The sequence below is a fragment of the Pollachius pollachius genome, assembly GCF_949987615.1.
Source record: "Pollachius pollachius genome assembly, chromosome: 7".
NCBI lineage: Eukaryota > Metazoa > Chordata > Actinopteri > Gadiformes > Gadidae > Pollachius > Pollachius pollachius.
The window spans coordinates 10,720,061-10,736,339 of NC_136940.1; the positions used below are offsets into that span (position 1 = coordinate 10,720,061).

The window sequence follows — 16,279 nt, forward strand, 5'->3', positions numbered from 1 at the left end:
TTATGGTGATGAATGATGTCTTACCTGAGTGGCAGCAGAGACACAAGGTGCAGGCGGGTCGCCCAGGAGGACAACCAATCAGAGAAGAGGAAAGAAACCAAAAGAAAAAGTAAAAAGCGTTAGCGTCAGTGAGTATGTGCAGGAGGCAATAAAAGACGCAGGGTTATGAAGGCTTTAGGCTAGATCGAGTGTCCCTCAGCAGAGCGGAGGTTGCGCCGATGACAGGATCCGCCTGATGCGTTTAAAGCATACATGATGATTTCCACAGAAACCCAGAGTGGACTTTTCCCGCATAGCATGGCCCCAAGAGCTCCAGTTTCAGATGGTGGCGTGCCGGCACGAGTGTACTGGTGTGTTCACCGCACACACGTGGCACGCTGTCCCCGGTGTCACTCTGACGTGTTGACATGTATTATGTACCTTATAGGATCAGCTTTATTTCTCTTCTTTTCAACCTTACGGGGAAAAAGCTAAAAAAATGGACTTGAAGGGGTTTTTTTGGTGGAGGGAGAGACGTTTGGTTGGCCACGTGGCTAGAAGCTCTTTCTCTAACCGGACAGCATCTCACTTTTTATGACTTTTTTATTCATTCAAACAATCAGAGAAGTTGTTTTGTTCTCTTTGCTTCCCTGTAACGAGGAGCTGACTCGGGGAGGCAGGCGTGTCCAGATGACGTCAGTGGTCAGGTAGCTAGCCTGAGGACTGCTATGCACACAACTCCATCACTCTTTATGTTCTCCTTCTTTCTTCCATTGCACTTTTATACATGCCAACACACACACAGATAGACGCATACACACACACTGTGGACAGACACACACACACACACACACACACACGGCAATTAGGGGGCAGCACCTTCCCAGGCAGGCCGGTTTCGCGTTATTGGTGATTATTAATCATTCTACATGTTTTCCCATGATCCTCAGCGCGGCCAGCACACACTGACCTCAGCTTTCCATTAAGGGTTTGGCCCTGAACGTCGTAACCTTCTCACAAGGAGGGGCTCCTGATCTCCTCACCGTCCCCGTCTCTCCTGGCTCTCATGACCTTTCGACCTGGTCCTCGTGAGGTGAAGGACAGATTGCTGCTGTTTTTGGCCCTGGCAGTGAGTTATGGTGCACGGCGCTACAATGTGGTCAGCAGCCGTGTATTTCTCATGGAGTCCGGAGAGGGATGGCAATACAATTACAGCCAATAAGTCCTAGCCCTAATGAAGATAGATGGGGTCAGCGGCTAGAGCGGCTGGGTCACATTATGAGCTAATTCAGCAGCGTTTTACATGTAGCGTGAGATAATAGCTGTCACATGATGGGTGGAACGAGGCTTAGGTAGTAACTTGCCAGGTTTTGGGTTGGAAAAAAGCAAAAGGAGTTGTTAGGAAAAAATGGACACGACTAAAAGGGGATCTGGTGGGAGACGGCGAGAAGTAAGGGGAAAAAGGGATAGTTGCTCTCAGCCTGCTTACGGTTTGCCCTGTGCGAAAGGCAATAGCTCTCAGAGATTTGGTCGTGATCTCCCTCTTGAATCAGCCAGTAATCTCTTTGCAAATGGGACTAATGCCCGGTAGAATGAAAAGAGGGGAGGGCCCAAGAGTTTTTCTTTAGTGGGAAAACACACATAGCCACCTGGGATCAGCTGGTTCTCAAGTCTAACTCGTCCACACACACTAACACCCAATCTTGGATCCCTGAGGGACTCCACCAGGGCACTCCTGAGATAATGTGTGTATGTGTGTGTGTGTGTGTTCATTCACTAAATAAAGCCCAGCCATGCGCAATGTCCAGTAGGAGGAGAGTAGGAACAGGAGGGAAGGGGGGAGTTTGACTGGGTCAGGACCCCCCCCCCCCCCCCTAAAAAAAATAGCAGTCTACATATGGAGCTCATTGTTGATAATTCACCTTTCAACTCCTACTACTGACTGCTCAAAAGCCACTTATGCTGCTGGCCATTAATCAGTCAACATGCTAACTAGCAGCATGCTAACGTCACATACCAACAGATAATGATGTGAAGAAAGAGCAACAAAAGAAGAAGAATGAGAATTGATCAAAATGATCAGGGATCAAGCAATCCATAAAGTTGCGCACATGATCATTACAAAAAGTGATTACATACACACACATTCACCAAACCCCACTCCTCACCTCCACCCCCTCAAACAAACACAATGCGCACTGGATCTGAACTGGACCTGAACCTGGCTCAGTCTCTGTTTAAACTAAACGTTCCAAGTTAATGCGAACAAATATCCACAGAGCTGCTCAGAACTTTCCTCATATCCTGCCTTGGCCCACACACACCGACAAGCACACACAGAAGACACACACACTGTTACCGACACACACACAAACGCACGCACACAAGCAAACACCATATCAAATACAACATCTCCCTCTCATGCATACACACAAACCCTGCCAAAAAGGGGCCCCAGGACTAGTGGGGCCGACTGTGAAGGTCCTGCCGGGGCGGTCCTGATAGCCAGTGAAACCCCTCACTTGACAATGCCCATTGTTTTCGGCTACCATTTCCCAGGATGCATTAAAATACGCCGGGCAGGGGTACAAAATAGCAGCCTTTTGTCAGAATCAATCACGCAGCCATTCCTGAAAGGTTACAGTTTCTTAGCAGGCTGAGAAAATGAGCGGTGTGCTGGTGTTTAGGTCCTTGGTTCGCTTTGCATGGCCGCTAGCTCGAAACATGGTCTGGAGCGCGGACGGGGCCCGCTTTTTCCACTGTGTTCTGGTGAACGTGCGGTGGAAGGGCCAGAGTGTTTTACCAACAGTGACCCTGTTGTGTGTGAGGCACCGCTGGCTGCCAGGGGTCATTTTCCAGTCGGCTTGGTCTAATTCGGAGCCCGACCGAGACCAATGTGGCGGAAACACAGAGAGAGAGAGAGAGAGAGAGAGAGAGAGAGCGAGAGAGAGAGAGACAAAGAGAGAGAGAGAGAAATTAAGAAAGTGAACCGTTATTTGTTTTTCTCATTTTTCCCTGAATTAAATAATTGAATAATTCAACAGTGACATCATGTTCATGAAAACAAGACTGTAATAAATGTAATAAGTTCAATTTGCTGTAACCTAGCCAAACATTAAAAAAAGAAACATGCACTCAAAATAATCAAATTCTATAACAAGGACTCCAAAGTGTTAGGACTTTTCAAGAACGGAATAATAAACACAAGTGTCTCAGAAGTCGCTTAATATTGGCTCCTCGGAGTGTTTATAGAAAGAAAAAAGCATTTCTACACCAAAACAAGCTTTGGTTGATCTCAGAGCTACTGGCCGTCGGTCTGTTGTTGAGACCCGATTCTCACTGCCACACATCCAGCCACATAACCGTACATAGCTCTTCATACTCATCGCTCTCTATGTCGACCCGTCTGTGTCTCGATGTCTGTTTGTCTGTCGGTGAAACCTGCGTTCTCTGTGTTCTCCAATGCTAGGATAAAGACACCTTGCGCGGACTGATCAGAGAAGTAAAAAAAAAGAAAAAAAAGAGGAAGTGACAAGTCATCTCAAGCCGAACAGGGAATGACAGGAATACAGCTAAGAAAGGGAGGGAGGGAAGGAAGGTAAAAAGAGGGAAAGGGAGAGAGAGAGAGAGAGAGAAAGACACAGAGTGACAGAGACAATGACACAGAGAAGAGCAGGCCTGACGGAGGTGGAGAGTGATGGATGGTTTTTCATACATAGTCTATCTATTTTCCAGAGACTATATGAATGCATTGCAGTGGATCTGGTTTTCCACAGATTTGAACTGGGGATGTCTTTAAGTTATGAGAGTAGACAATATGGGGACCTACAAATAATTTTCATGACAAAATCTATCCTCATTATTTTCCCTGATGATGTTGGATATGTGCTGAATACCAAAGCATAGCAAAAGCAGTATTGCCTTCATAAAATAATCTGTCAATATTTTCGATTTCAAATGCCAAATCAAAAAAACAACACGTGTTACTCGTACCAACAAACCGCTTTTAGTTTGTTTGCCAAGTTGAGCAATGAATGCCAAAACTGCAACGGATGAAAGAAGTGTGTGTGTGATATGAATAATGCATGAGTGGCAGGTCAGATTGATGTGGGGTATAGGGTTTCCAGGCTGCCATCGGAGGGGCAGTGCGGCCGTGCCCAAACCCAAGCACGCACACGCACACATTACACACCCATACTTCAAAGGGTGTGGTCTGGACTCCTTCATCGAAAGACACACACATGCACAAATGTACACACAAGTACATAAGCAGCACAAACTCACTCAATCACTGTGGTAGTTCAGACTTTTACACACACACACACACACACACACACACACACACACACACACACACACACACACACACACAGGTCTTGACTTCCTGGCTGTCCCAAACAGGAACACACAGGGTTCTGTGTGCTGGACACAGAATTCTGGGAGCCTGACGGAGAGAGGCCTGGTTTCCACACCTGTGTTTTCCACAGTAATTAGGGACGCATACTATTCTGGGGCAATGCACACACATACACTCACAGTCTTCCAACACACACACACACACACACACACACACACACACACACACACACACACACACACACACACACACACACACACACACTTCCAAGAAGACAAGGTGGCTCAGAGTCCGTACAGTGGGGCTGATGTTTACACCAGAGCAGCTTCAGTTTCCTCTGGGCAGAGTCTGGATGCCGCAAGCAAAAAAAAAGGGCTGGAAATGGCCTGTAAATAAAATATGTCATGTTCCTAGTTCATCGTCATTAAGAGAGGTCACCATATAGGTGCACCAACTACGCGGATGGGACCAGACGGTGAGACGGAGTGCCCGTGGGTAACAGAGAGGGACCCAAATAGGTGGCTGCCTGTTTAACTGTTGGGAGGGGTATTCATAAGATGGTGGCTGGATTGATTCTCATGGACATTACCATAAATTTAAGAAGAACATAATGGGATTACACAACACACGGTGGACCAAACCATCACCGGGCAGTGCCAGGCCGTGCTCACGGCATCTCGCGGTATTAAAAGGAAAACATGACAAGCGACCTTGAGTGACGCCGACGTGAGATCTCTTTACTTCTGAGGTCCCCGTTGGTTAGTGAAGCAATGAGGCAATCTATTGCACTGGGAGGAGACATGGGAAGAAAGAAATAGTGAATGCTGAGATTTACGATGAGAGGGAGTAAACACAGGGGGTGTACAGCTCTATCTCTCTCTCTCTCTCTCTCTCTCTCTAAAACACACGCCTGTGGTAATTAGAGTCTCATTACAGCCGAGCGGGCGCTTTCATGTCGCTTGTGAAACATGGCCACCGTCTCTCCCCTCTGGCCCACAGACATAAACAAACACTTGAGTTGCAGCACAGCCTGGAGCAGTGTAGCCTGCGCTCTGACAGACGGACCCGAGAGCAGGGAATCCCCTCCACCAAGGAGCATTCCCACACACACGCTGATACAAGCTGATAGACACATACCCTCTCCACTACAACAACCCAACCATCCCACCCTCATGGGCAACAGGGAGAGAGGTAGAGAGAGAGATGAGACAATTAGAAAGGAAGGAAGGAAGTCCAATAAACTAGAGAGCACAGAGACAGAAGGGGGACGAGGTATCATGGAGACGGAGAGAGAGAGAGAGAGAGAGAGAGAGAGAGAGAGAGAGAACTGCTGAGTCTGGGTAATGACATAATGACAGGGCTGCAGTGTTTAGCAGCCGGTGCTTTTTATAGCAACTGTCAGGACAGATGTGCAATCACTCACTTTGATTGAGTGGATGTGTGTGTCCAATGTCTGCGCATTTGCGTGAGATACAGTGTGTGTGTGTCTGTGTTTGTTTATTTGGGAAGTGCCTATGTGTTTGTGTGCGTGAAGCTAACCGCAAAAAACAAACACACACACACAAACACCCAGTGCACATGTGCATGTGTCTGCGAGGCTGCATGCGCTGCATTAGTATAATGCGAGGCTGACTCAGGGATTCTGAGTTAAGATTGAAAGTAAAGAGAGATGGTGAGGGGTGGAGACAAAGAGCAGGAAGCTTGATATAGAGGCTGAGAGAAAGTGAGACAGAGGGTGAGAGAGAGATGTTGAGTTGTGTTGTGTTTGACCATAATGTAGAACTTTCTTTATACCGTTTTACCTTATTTTATATCTCAACCGCATTGTGAATGTTTATATCTCAACCGCATTGTGAATGTTTATTTTCCATGCCAATAAAGTTCTTTCGAATGAAGTTGAGAGAGAGAGAAACAGTGGCAGAGACAAATTTAGACAGACAGATGGACAGACAGGGAAAAAGTGAGACACAGTTTCAAAAGAGAGGGAGAGATAAAGAAGAGAGACAAAGAGGGAGGAGAGAGAGAGAGAGATTGACAACCAGGGGAGGCGTCCTCCTGGAGGCCAGCGTTGCGCTGAGTGGAGGCACAGGAGAGGGGGTGACACTGGGGTCACCCAGGGTGCAGGGATCAGTAACTCCAGGGGCACATCTAGAATGAAAACAAACCGCCGACATCATCACAGGTCACAGACAGGGCCATGAGTCAGATTATACGCGCGCGCGCAGCACACACACACACACACACACACACACACCGTATAGTCTTATATAGCTCGGACCACTTAATTAAACTAGAGATCCGTGGCACTCCCACAGAAAGGCCCACCTTTGAAAAGCAAATACCCCCCCCCCCCCCCCCCCCCCCAACACCCACCCTACCCGCTCTCCCCGAGCTGTTTTAATAAGGACAGGGTTCAATGGGAGCGGAGGCCGAGTCAAAGAGTCGTTGTATTGGAGGAGGAGGAGGAGGAGGAGGAGGAGGCTGGGTGTTCAGTTCCAGGCTACTTTCGTCCCACCGACACCTCAACACATCGTCGTCCCAGCAGTCAGACACAGCTCTATTCAGCCTACCTGAATATTGTGTCATACGCATGGTCTTGTAGAAATTCAATAAAGCATGCGTTTACAGTGCGTGAAAGTCAACTCATGAGTGGTTCCATCTGCATGGCTGCAGTTTTATGTGTGTGCATACGCGTGTGCTTGTGTGTAGATGTGTTAGATATGGGTGTGCGTACGTTTTGTTGTGTGTCTGCGTACACACGTGCTTGCGTGAGTGCGTGCATGTGTACATCAATGGGCATATCTGCGTGCGTGTGTTTTCTTGTGTGTCTGCGTACGCGTGTGTGTGTGTGTGTGCGTGCACGTGCGTATGTGTATTCATGTGTGGTGCCAACGTGCTGCAGTCCAGAGGACAGTGCAGAGGACAGATGCAAGCATCACAAGCCGGCGTGAGCACTGCGGCACTGGAGGTTATATAAAGCAGACAACATGAGGAAGCTATTGGGGCTCCTCTCCTCCTTGTGAGGGAAGAGCAGCTTTCACTGCTGTGACCCGACAAAGCTTTCCATTCCATTACAGCCGTCAGGCCCGTTTGAAGTGGACTGCTTGGGCCGCTGCCTGCGCCACGCTCAATAGACTACAGGCTGCTCTCCACGGGCCTGGCGGGAAGATGCTGGCAGCCTGTGTTCCCCCAGACTCGTCCGTGCACCTGGGGAGGGGTGGGGACTGGGAGGGCTGTTCGGCTTGGACCAAAACAGAGTCAACACACACACACACACACACACACACACACACAATAGATCCCTTAACCATGAAACCTAACCCAAAGAACTACAAACTGAACCACATTCAGTGTTTATATTCAGTCATACAAATCGTCTATCAATGAAATCCATCCGTGTTGCGTCATCAACATTTGTGTCCAGAATGCATTCATGGTGCCTTGGGCGCACTGGCACAAATACAAGCATACACATATGTAACCACGCACACATGCACGAATATATAATGCAACGACATAGAAATATATTCATTTGCATAACCGGATTTGAGGGAGGGGAAATTAGAGAGTGTAACAAAGAGCTGAAATACGCTGAAATCAGGTAAGATTCCTGGGGTCAGAGCGAGAGAGAGAGAGAGAAAAATGGCGTGGGGGGAGGGGGGGGGGGGGGACAGAGTAGTGGGAGGGGTTGACACAGTGACATTGAGAGGCAACTGAGCTAAAGAGGGGAGTAAATGTGTGGGAGAGAGCGAGAGCAAGAAGAGAAGAGCTGAGAAGAAGAGCGTGAGCGAGGGTGGATCGAGAGAGCCTGAGAGCTCTGAGAATGGTACTTTGTTCTTGTGATATTTGGCCTGAGCTCCAATCTGTCCCGTCTGGATGGGGGATCTTCCCACGAGCCACTTGAGACGGGCGGATGGAGAGCAGCAAGAGTGTCAGAGTGTGGAAGGCCGAGAGGGAGGGAGAGAGGGAGAGGGAGAAAGGGAGACAGAGCGATAGAGAGAGAGAGCGAGAGACCAAATGAGAAAGAGAGGGAGTGCGAGAAGGTCACATATATTCCTCGTCCAAAAGCACTTGGCCAGACTCTCTGGGCAATTACAGCGAGATACGCCACACACTCACTCATCCCCGTCAGCCAGATTTGGAAAACACAAAAAATACACACTTCACGCACACTCTCTAACTCATACCCAGAGACGGCTAATCGTTGTTAGCTTTGACTGAAACAAAACAGAAACATGCATTTTGTGTGTTGTCCGTGTATCTCTAGAGGTCATGCAATGGGAGGGGGGATTACTGCATTAAGAGGGCTGGCTCTCACACTTGTGCTCCCCAATCAGGAGCAGTAGAGGTCCCGACTTCAAAGACCAGCTGTGGAACCCGGGGAACGCTCTCTCTCACACACACACACACACACACACACACACACACACACACACACACACACACACACACACACACACACACACACACACACACACACACACACACACACACACACACTTTCCTTCTGTGACCTGACCACACCCCTACTCATCACCTCACTACCCCCTCCCCCCGCGTCTCAACCTGTGAAATCCACAGCAGGAGACCAAACTCTCCTCTCCCTAACCCGAGCCCCCCTCTCCCTTCCCTGATCTCCCCGTCTCCAGGTGGGAGGTAGGCCTTCAACAGAGCCGCTTGTGTGGGTGATCTGAGCCCACACATACACATAATCCCCGTGAACAGAGTACCCCACAACACCAGCTCGAGGCCCAAACCTCTGGACTGAAAGACACCCCTCTCTCTCTCTCTCTCTCTCTCTCTCTCTCTCTCTCTCACTCTCTCTCTCTCTCTCCGTCTTCCATTATCTCCACGCGTCTTTCTCTATTGCCCTTTGTCTGACAAACTCAAACAATTTCAGACATCTATGAAGATAATGGAGGTGAAACCAAGAAGCTGCAGTGGAAAATAATACAATTGCTCATAATAGTAATGCTAATACTAGTAACAATAATAAGGAAATAACGCTAATAATTATAATGCTACTTGATTGTGTTTGTGGCCTATTTTCCTGTGGTCTCTCAAGTGAATGATGGGTATGACCATGTGTTGGTATGTTTGTTTATCAATGTCAATCTACGTGGGTGTGTGTGTGTGTGTGTGTGTGTGTGTGTGTGTGTGTGTGGGGTGTGTGTGTGTGTGTGTGTGTGTGTGTGTGTGTGTGTGTTTTACTGCTTAGTATGGGACCCCTGAGGCAGAAAGACATCCCACTTGTCAATGTGAAAGCTGAGGATTCCTGTTACAGCGCACAGTGAGAAGAAGAGACAGAAACAGGGGGAGCAAAGGAGAGGAAGAAAAAAGAGCAGCATCTGCTCTCATCCTCTACCCGGCAGGGGAGCGCCCGGGCCTGTCAGTCTGAGAGGGACGGCCAGCTGCCAGCACAGTCCCGGGTCTCAGTAACACACACACACACACACAGACACAGACACAGACACACACACACACACACACAATGACAAAATAAATAAATCCAATTAATAACTAAAATGATCGATGCACAAACCACAAACAAACTACACAGCCCTTATTCCTACATTCTCCGTCTCTCTGCTTATCTCTCTGTCTGACTGATACTTTTTCATCGTCGCTAAGTCAACAAGCAAAAATATTCAATGATTCAAAGATTCCCCGGCAATTATCGTTTCAGTCCCTCTGTCAATCAAAACACATTTTGTAGCCAACTGCTGACAGGGAGGAGCGATGATGAGAGCAATTAAAAGAGAGTGAACGACAAAGAGAAAGAGAGGATGGCAGAAGATAAGTGTGTGACAGCAAGACAGGCAGAGGGAGAGACAGAAAGAGGGAGATGGAGGGAGGGGGGGAGGAAGAGAGAGAAAAAGAAAAACCAACAGAGAGAATGACTAGCATGGTTTCGGTTTGTGTGGAGCGTGACCCTGAGTCTCAGAGCAGACGTAAGGCCACAACTGGAGTCAGGTTTCCGTCTAAAAAGCTATAGTAAGCTGCCGTCGATTGGTTGAACACACACACACGGTTACATGAACATATGCATACGTACACCCTCACATACATACACACACAGACACAGAATGTAGCATGGTGCAAAGTGTACACACACACACACACACACACACACACACACGCACACACACCCCTACATAGGCCAGCTACGGCCTCTGCATCACCATGATGCATTTTTCCTCTCTTATTTCACTAAGAGAGGAAACCTCAGAATGCATTCAGACTTCTCTGTGATTGTGACAACAGAAGACAGGAACATGAAGCCTTGTACTCTGACTCCTCTCACCCTATCACCCAGGGTGTCTCTTTTATTTTCTTATGTTGAATTTATGTATGTCATTGGTCTGGGTCTTCACCAAACACGCAAACAATGCCTATTTCAGTTAAGTTAGGCAAACCTCCCCCCACCCCCAGCTTTCAATTAATCATAATCAAACCCACAAACTAAGAATCATAGCAAAGAACACAGGAGACTGGGAGACTTGTTCTCACAGCCTCGTTCCAAACAAAACATGGCTGAAGCTTCTGGCGGCTTCTTCACCAAATGAGGGATCTGATCCTTACGCCTTCATTATGTCAAGTCACGATCTGTAGGAGGACTTGCAAAGCATCTCTCTGTGGGAAGGAGCTGTGTGCGTGCATGTGCATGGGAGCAGTAGGGGGCAGACCATATTATTGAGGTGCTCCTAAGACCACAGGTTAAATTTCACCTGCAATTAACACCTTGCAATCCTCCTCTAAAATTAATTTTCTCCTCCTTTGGACACACACACACACACACACACACACACACACACACACACACACACACACACACCTGCTGTTTATTCACTCTGCCTGTGTTGGATGCCATGTCAACATGGCAGGAGCTGCTGCCCCGTCTCTCCTGCTCGTGAGAAAACACACACACACACACACACACACATGGCATGCCCCCCACCCCCCCCTACCTCACATGCAGTCCCTCTTACACTCTCACACACACACACACACACACAGACACATGGCTTGCCCCCCCCCCCCCCCCCCCCCTTACCTCACATGCAGTCCCTCTTACACACACTCACACATGCAATTACACACACTTTCCAAAAATAACATGACGTCATTTCATACTAGTGTGTGTGAGCGTGGCGGAGGTGAGGGTCAGGAGGCAGCGGAGCAGGGAGTTGATCCAGGGGTGGGGACCGGTGGGTGTGGGAGGAGGTGAAACCCAACGCCCCTTTCCACTACCCCTTGCTGCTCCCACTCTGTCTCCATCTGTGCCTAGCAGCGTCTATTAAAGGGGGGGTAAACCCCCAAATCACTTTTTTGGTAGAAAACTGTTCCGTTTGGGTCTCACAAAGTGTTGTGGAAAATGCTGGTGTTGTTTTTGACATGAACGGATCAAGTTTGTGTAAGATGTCTGCTATATCCGGCTTGAGGCCATTTCCAGCGTTTGTTACCAGTAGTTCTCTATTGGCTGCAGACGATATCTGAAGCCAATGTAATGTTGGTTTTGACATCGTTTGACAATGTACCTCGCACTTGCTCTGATGAAACCCATTTTTTCTAACCTTTCATGGCCATGACTGCTCGGAATGTTTTTTTTATTTAGTTACTTCCAGGCTGAAGTTCCCCCAACCGCCACCAACTTTATCACTGTAGAGACCTACTACAATACACGTGCACCCAATGGGCTGCTGCAGAATATCCTGGATCAATTGTCTCTGCCCTTGTTGTTCCGACAGGGACAGAGTGGCCCCAGAGAATGTCCTGTGATCTGACAATCGTAGGTGGAATCCCACCAATGGAACACACAAGTCAATATTTTTGCACCCCCTAGTGGCTGCACAGTCAATTGCTTAGAGGGACACTTGCTTAGAGTGCACGGTCAGCGAAAGCACAAAAGAAAAGAAAAGAGAATTGCATCACATCACAGATCGTAATCTTGCTCAATGAATGAAAGTCACGAGAGAAGACATTGTAAAGGGTAAAACCCAGGCTACTGTGGCCCTCTGCACAGAGCCCCATACCAACTGCAACATTCCAACTTGATGAATGGCCCACTGCTCTCATCAATCAATTGGGATTGGCCCTGATCTGCGCTGTGATTGGCTAATTAGCCTCATCTGTAACCATTACAGTGCGAGCAGGCAGCTGCAGCTGAGAGAACGAGAGACAGGAATAATAAAGACGGTGAAAAGTGACACCGGCCGGTCCGTCCTGCCACCTCACTGTTTTCACACAATGCTGCCAGGAGTCGGACAACTCTACTGCCCCACAGGGTTTGACACGCTGACCCGCACACAACCCCGCAATCTCACAGTTTCCACATACATATCCATATACATACACACAGAAGGAAACGGCTATCAAACTGTTTTTCAGCAGGTATTTTGAAAATAAAAGCTGAATGAAATATAAGCGTGGTGAGGTATTCATCTGCAGCTATTATGTGTGTGTGTTGGGGGATGGGGGGATAGATGTGTGTGAGTGAGGGTTACTGTGAGTGTGTGTGTGCTTGCGTGTGTGCGTGTGTGGTCTATTGCTATGTGTGTGAGTGTGTTTTGATGTGAGTGCGTGTGGTCTATTGCTATGTATACGTGTGTGTGTGTGTGTGTGTGTGGTCTATTGCTGTGTATACATGTGTGTGTGTGTGTGTGTGTGTGTGTGTGTGCGTACTTACGTGTGTGTGTCTGGGTGTGTGTACGTGCGTGCGTCGGTGCATGTGTGCATGCGTGGGAGAGGCTGGTTGAGAAACCAGGTGAGCCACCATCTCATCTGGCAACAGTTTTCTGCATGAGAGACAGCTAGGGCCCAGCAATTAGACACCAGGAGGGACATAAAACTGGATAACTGGCTAGTGAACTGCTCAGCTTAACAGCCCTAAACAGACAGGGCTGTGACGTAGGGGATCAGTAGTTGTGTATTGTTGGACCGCAAAATAGGTACAAATATGATGGGGTGAAAAAGGCTCAAATTGGATTTACAGCACATTACAGTACATGGCTTGCGGCATATGTTTATACACACACAATAAGTGAAAAGAAAGAAAGTATTCATAGAAAGTATCAAACAAGGAAGGACGGAGCTCAGGGGGATGGTGGGGAGAGAGAGAGAGCCAAACCACTAGGTCTGCTGTCTCCCCTCCCAGACAGTTCTACACACAGGAAATGGCTTTTCTGAAGCCAGGGGGGGATGGGGGAGGGGTAAGTGGAGGATGGATAAATGAGTGGAGGGGGGCTAGGGCCCAGGGGCCATGGGCCCCTTTCAAACAGCTGTACCCACTGCTGGTCACCTCAGCACGGGGGCACTGCCCATCCCTGGGCAAGGGCGAGTGAGGGGAGAGAGAGAGAGAGAGCGAGAGGAGGGCCAGTAAATTAATGTAACTATGTTCCTCCAACATCTTCATCTTATCAGTGAGAGAACCTGTCTGTCTGCAGCAGCAGCGCTGAGCTGATTTATCGAAGTTTTTCCATCTTGTAACACACTGCTCTCCAATCCAGACACATTGCCACATTCCTGACAAACCATACTACACTTAGACCGGCCCTAATGCTCAAAATTGTTCAAAAACTGAAAACAAAACAGACACACTGTAATATCCTCAATCTTGAAATCTTTCAGCAGTAAACCAAAATGAGATCAGCGACAGTGGAGGATTACGGACAATTGTCTTAAAAATGATTCCAAACCAACCCCCGCCCGTGCCGGGTTTGGAGCACAGCATTCCCTTCCCGGCATCCTTCCCATAATGGTGTAATGAAGGGCTCCATTGAGAGCCGTCTAGATGGTGCTGGATCTCTGGTCCGGGCCAGACACCCGATACCCGGGCCCAGACGACGCCCTGCCCGCCGCACGCCTTCAGACGTTGTTAGGGTAGACACACAGCACGCCCCTCCTGCCACCCGCAATCCATCCCCAGCCAATTACTACCAATTACCCTGTCCTGGACGCCCGGGCACAGGCGGTCAGAGGGAGAGGGGGGCGGGCTGGGGGCAAAGAATGAAAGAAAGAAGGAATGAAAAAAAGAAAGAGAGACGACGACAGAAAAAAAAAAAGACATAGAAAGAAAGAAAGATGGATAGAGAAAGTATGAAATGTGGAAAGAAAGTCTTATGAATAAAATAAGGGAGAGAGAGAAACAGAGAGAGAGTAAGTGGAAGAAAAAAAAACACTTAACAATAGTGATTATTATCCTAAAGCTGATACCAATTAGGCAGGCAATATTTGCTGTTGCTGTGCTAACACAAAGCTGAGAGCAGCTATTTTCCTGAGTGATTGCATTTCATATAAAAGGGATAAAGAATGGGTGAGAGTGAGAAAGGAAGGGAGAAAGGGAGAGAAAGAGAGAGAGAGAGAGGGGGGAGGTCAACTTTCAACCAAAGAGATGGTTCATTAACATGGTGAATGTCTGAGTGTCCCACAACACATGTCTATTTCCCACCACACACACACACACACACACACACACACACGAGAGACTCACACAACCGCTGCCTCCGTTCCCCTCAGCTTCTGTTTGACTTCCCGAAAATCGTCCTTTTCCGAAACCAGAGCCGCACGGAGAGGAGCTGCCTGAATCACCAGACCTGGAATGTCGGCGTTCCCACAGGAAACCTGGAGCGTCTCAAAGCAAGGTGTCCAGGACAGGGGGAGTGGCCACCAACATGTGTACACACACACACACACACACACACACACACACACACAAACAAATACACAGTTGCGCTTGCTTGGTCCCAGGGACTAACCTGACTTTAAAAGCAGGGACAGAGACCCTCGGACCTCATAGGCAAACACCACACACGCACACACACGCACACACACACACACACACACACACACACATCCTTAAATTGATTCAGCAAAATAGTAATATTTATTGTTCATCCTATCCTCAAGTGTACAGATAAGCTCCCCGGCTGGACATCGTGATTCAGCATTACCGCTGAGAGACGTGGCCTTGTGACCTTTCATAGGCAGACGTGCTGTTCAGACAGAGCTTTTATGATGCGCGTTACTACAGGCGATTGTGACTGCTGCCTCGTGGAATCAGATCTGGCAGACTGACGTATTTTACTGACGCCATCAAAGCCACTGCGACCGACCTGCACAGCATGGGGTGCCATGGCTACCACCCACCTCTTATGAAAGTGACCCACTGAGCACACACACACACACACACACACACACACACACACACACACATCTCAAAGAGCAAATGACACGGACCACCGTGAGGGGCATACTGCAACCCGTTGAGCTTTTCAACTGTGCAGCCACATGTAGTTCAACGCCACATGTGTTTTAAGGTCACTCTATATCACACACTCGGGCCGCACACACAGGAATGTGTACTCGCATGTACTGCCACACACACACACACACACACATACACACACACACACAGACACACGCACGCTCACACACACGCACAGCTCCATCTGCTCCTGGACATGGCATCCTGCTGTTTCGTTTCATCTCAGCAGGACTCTGTGTTTGCTGCTGGCACCGTAGCGAATAATACAAACACTGGATCTCTGTCATCGTCCCTGCAAAGCCTGCATCTCCCTCCCTCTCTCCCTCTCTTCCTCCCTCCCGCAGGCGTTTCTCAGCGCGTGAGGCGGGAGGCTGGAGGCAGGAGGCGGGAGGCGGGATGTGGGACATGGGTGAGTTGTGGGAAACTAAAGTGCAGTCTGTGGCCTCGCAGCATGTGTCCCTCGGCCCCGGCTCCCCTCACTGCCCCCCCTCGCTCCTCCTCCTCTGCGCTTCTCTGTTTCTCTTCTGGCAGGGCATCACAGGAGGCTCCATGCAGATCACATACGGCCAGCCGCGAGGAAGCTGGGAAAACATGGCCCCCACAATGCTGTGCTATGCGCACACATCTGAACTCTGCTCAACTCTCCTGCTTTTTTGGGTTCCTTTGTGGCGTTTCGCTCT

General features: G+C 48.7%; 1 protein-coding gene across 1 annotated transcript in view; it reads right to left on the reverse strand.

The window, feature by feature from the left end:
* The window catches only part of gmds (GDP-mannose 4,6-dehydratase), a 121,298-nt gene that overhangs the window by 50,549 nt on the left and 54,470 nt on the right, over positions 1-16,279 (reverse strand). The window lies entirely within an intron of this gene.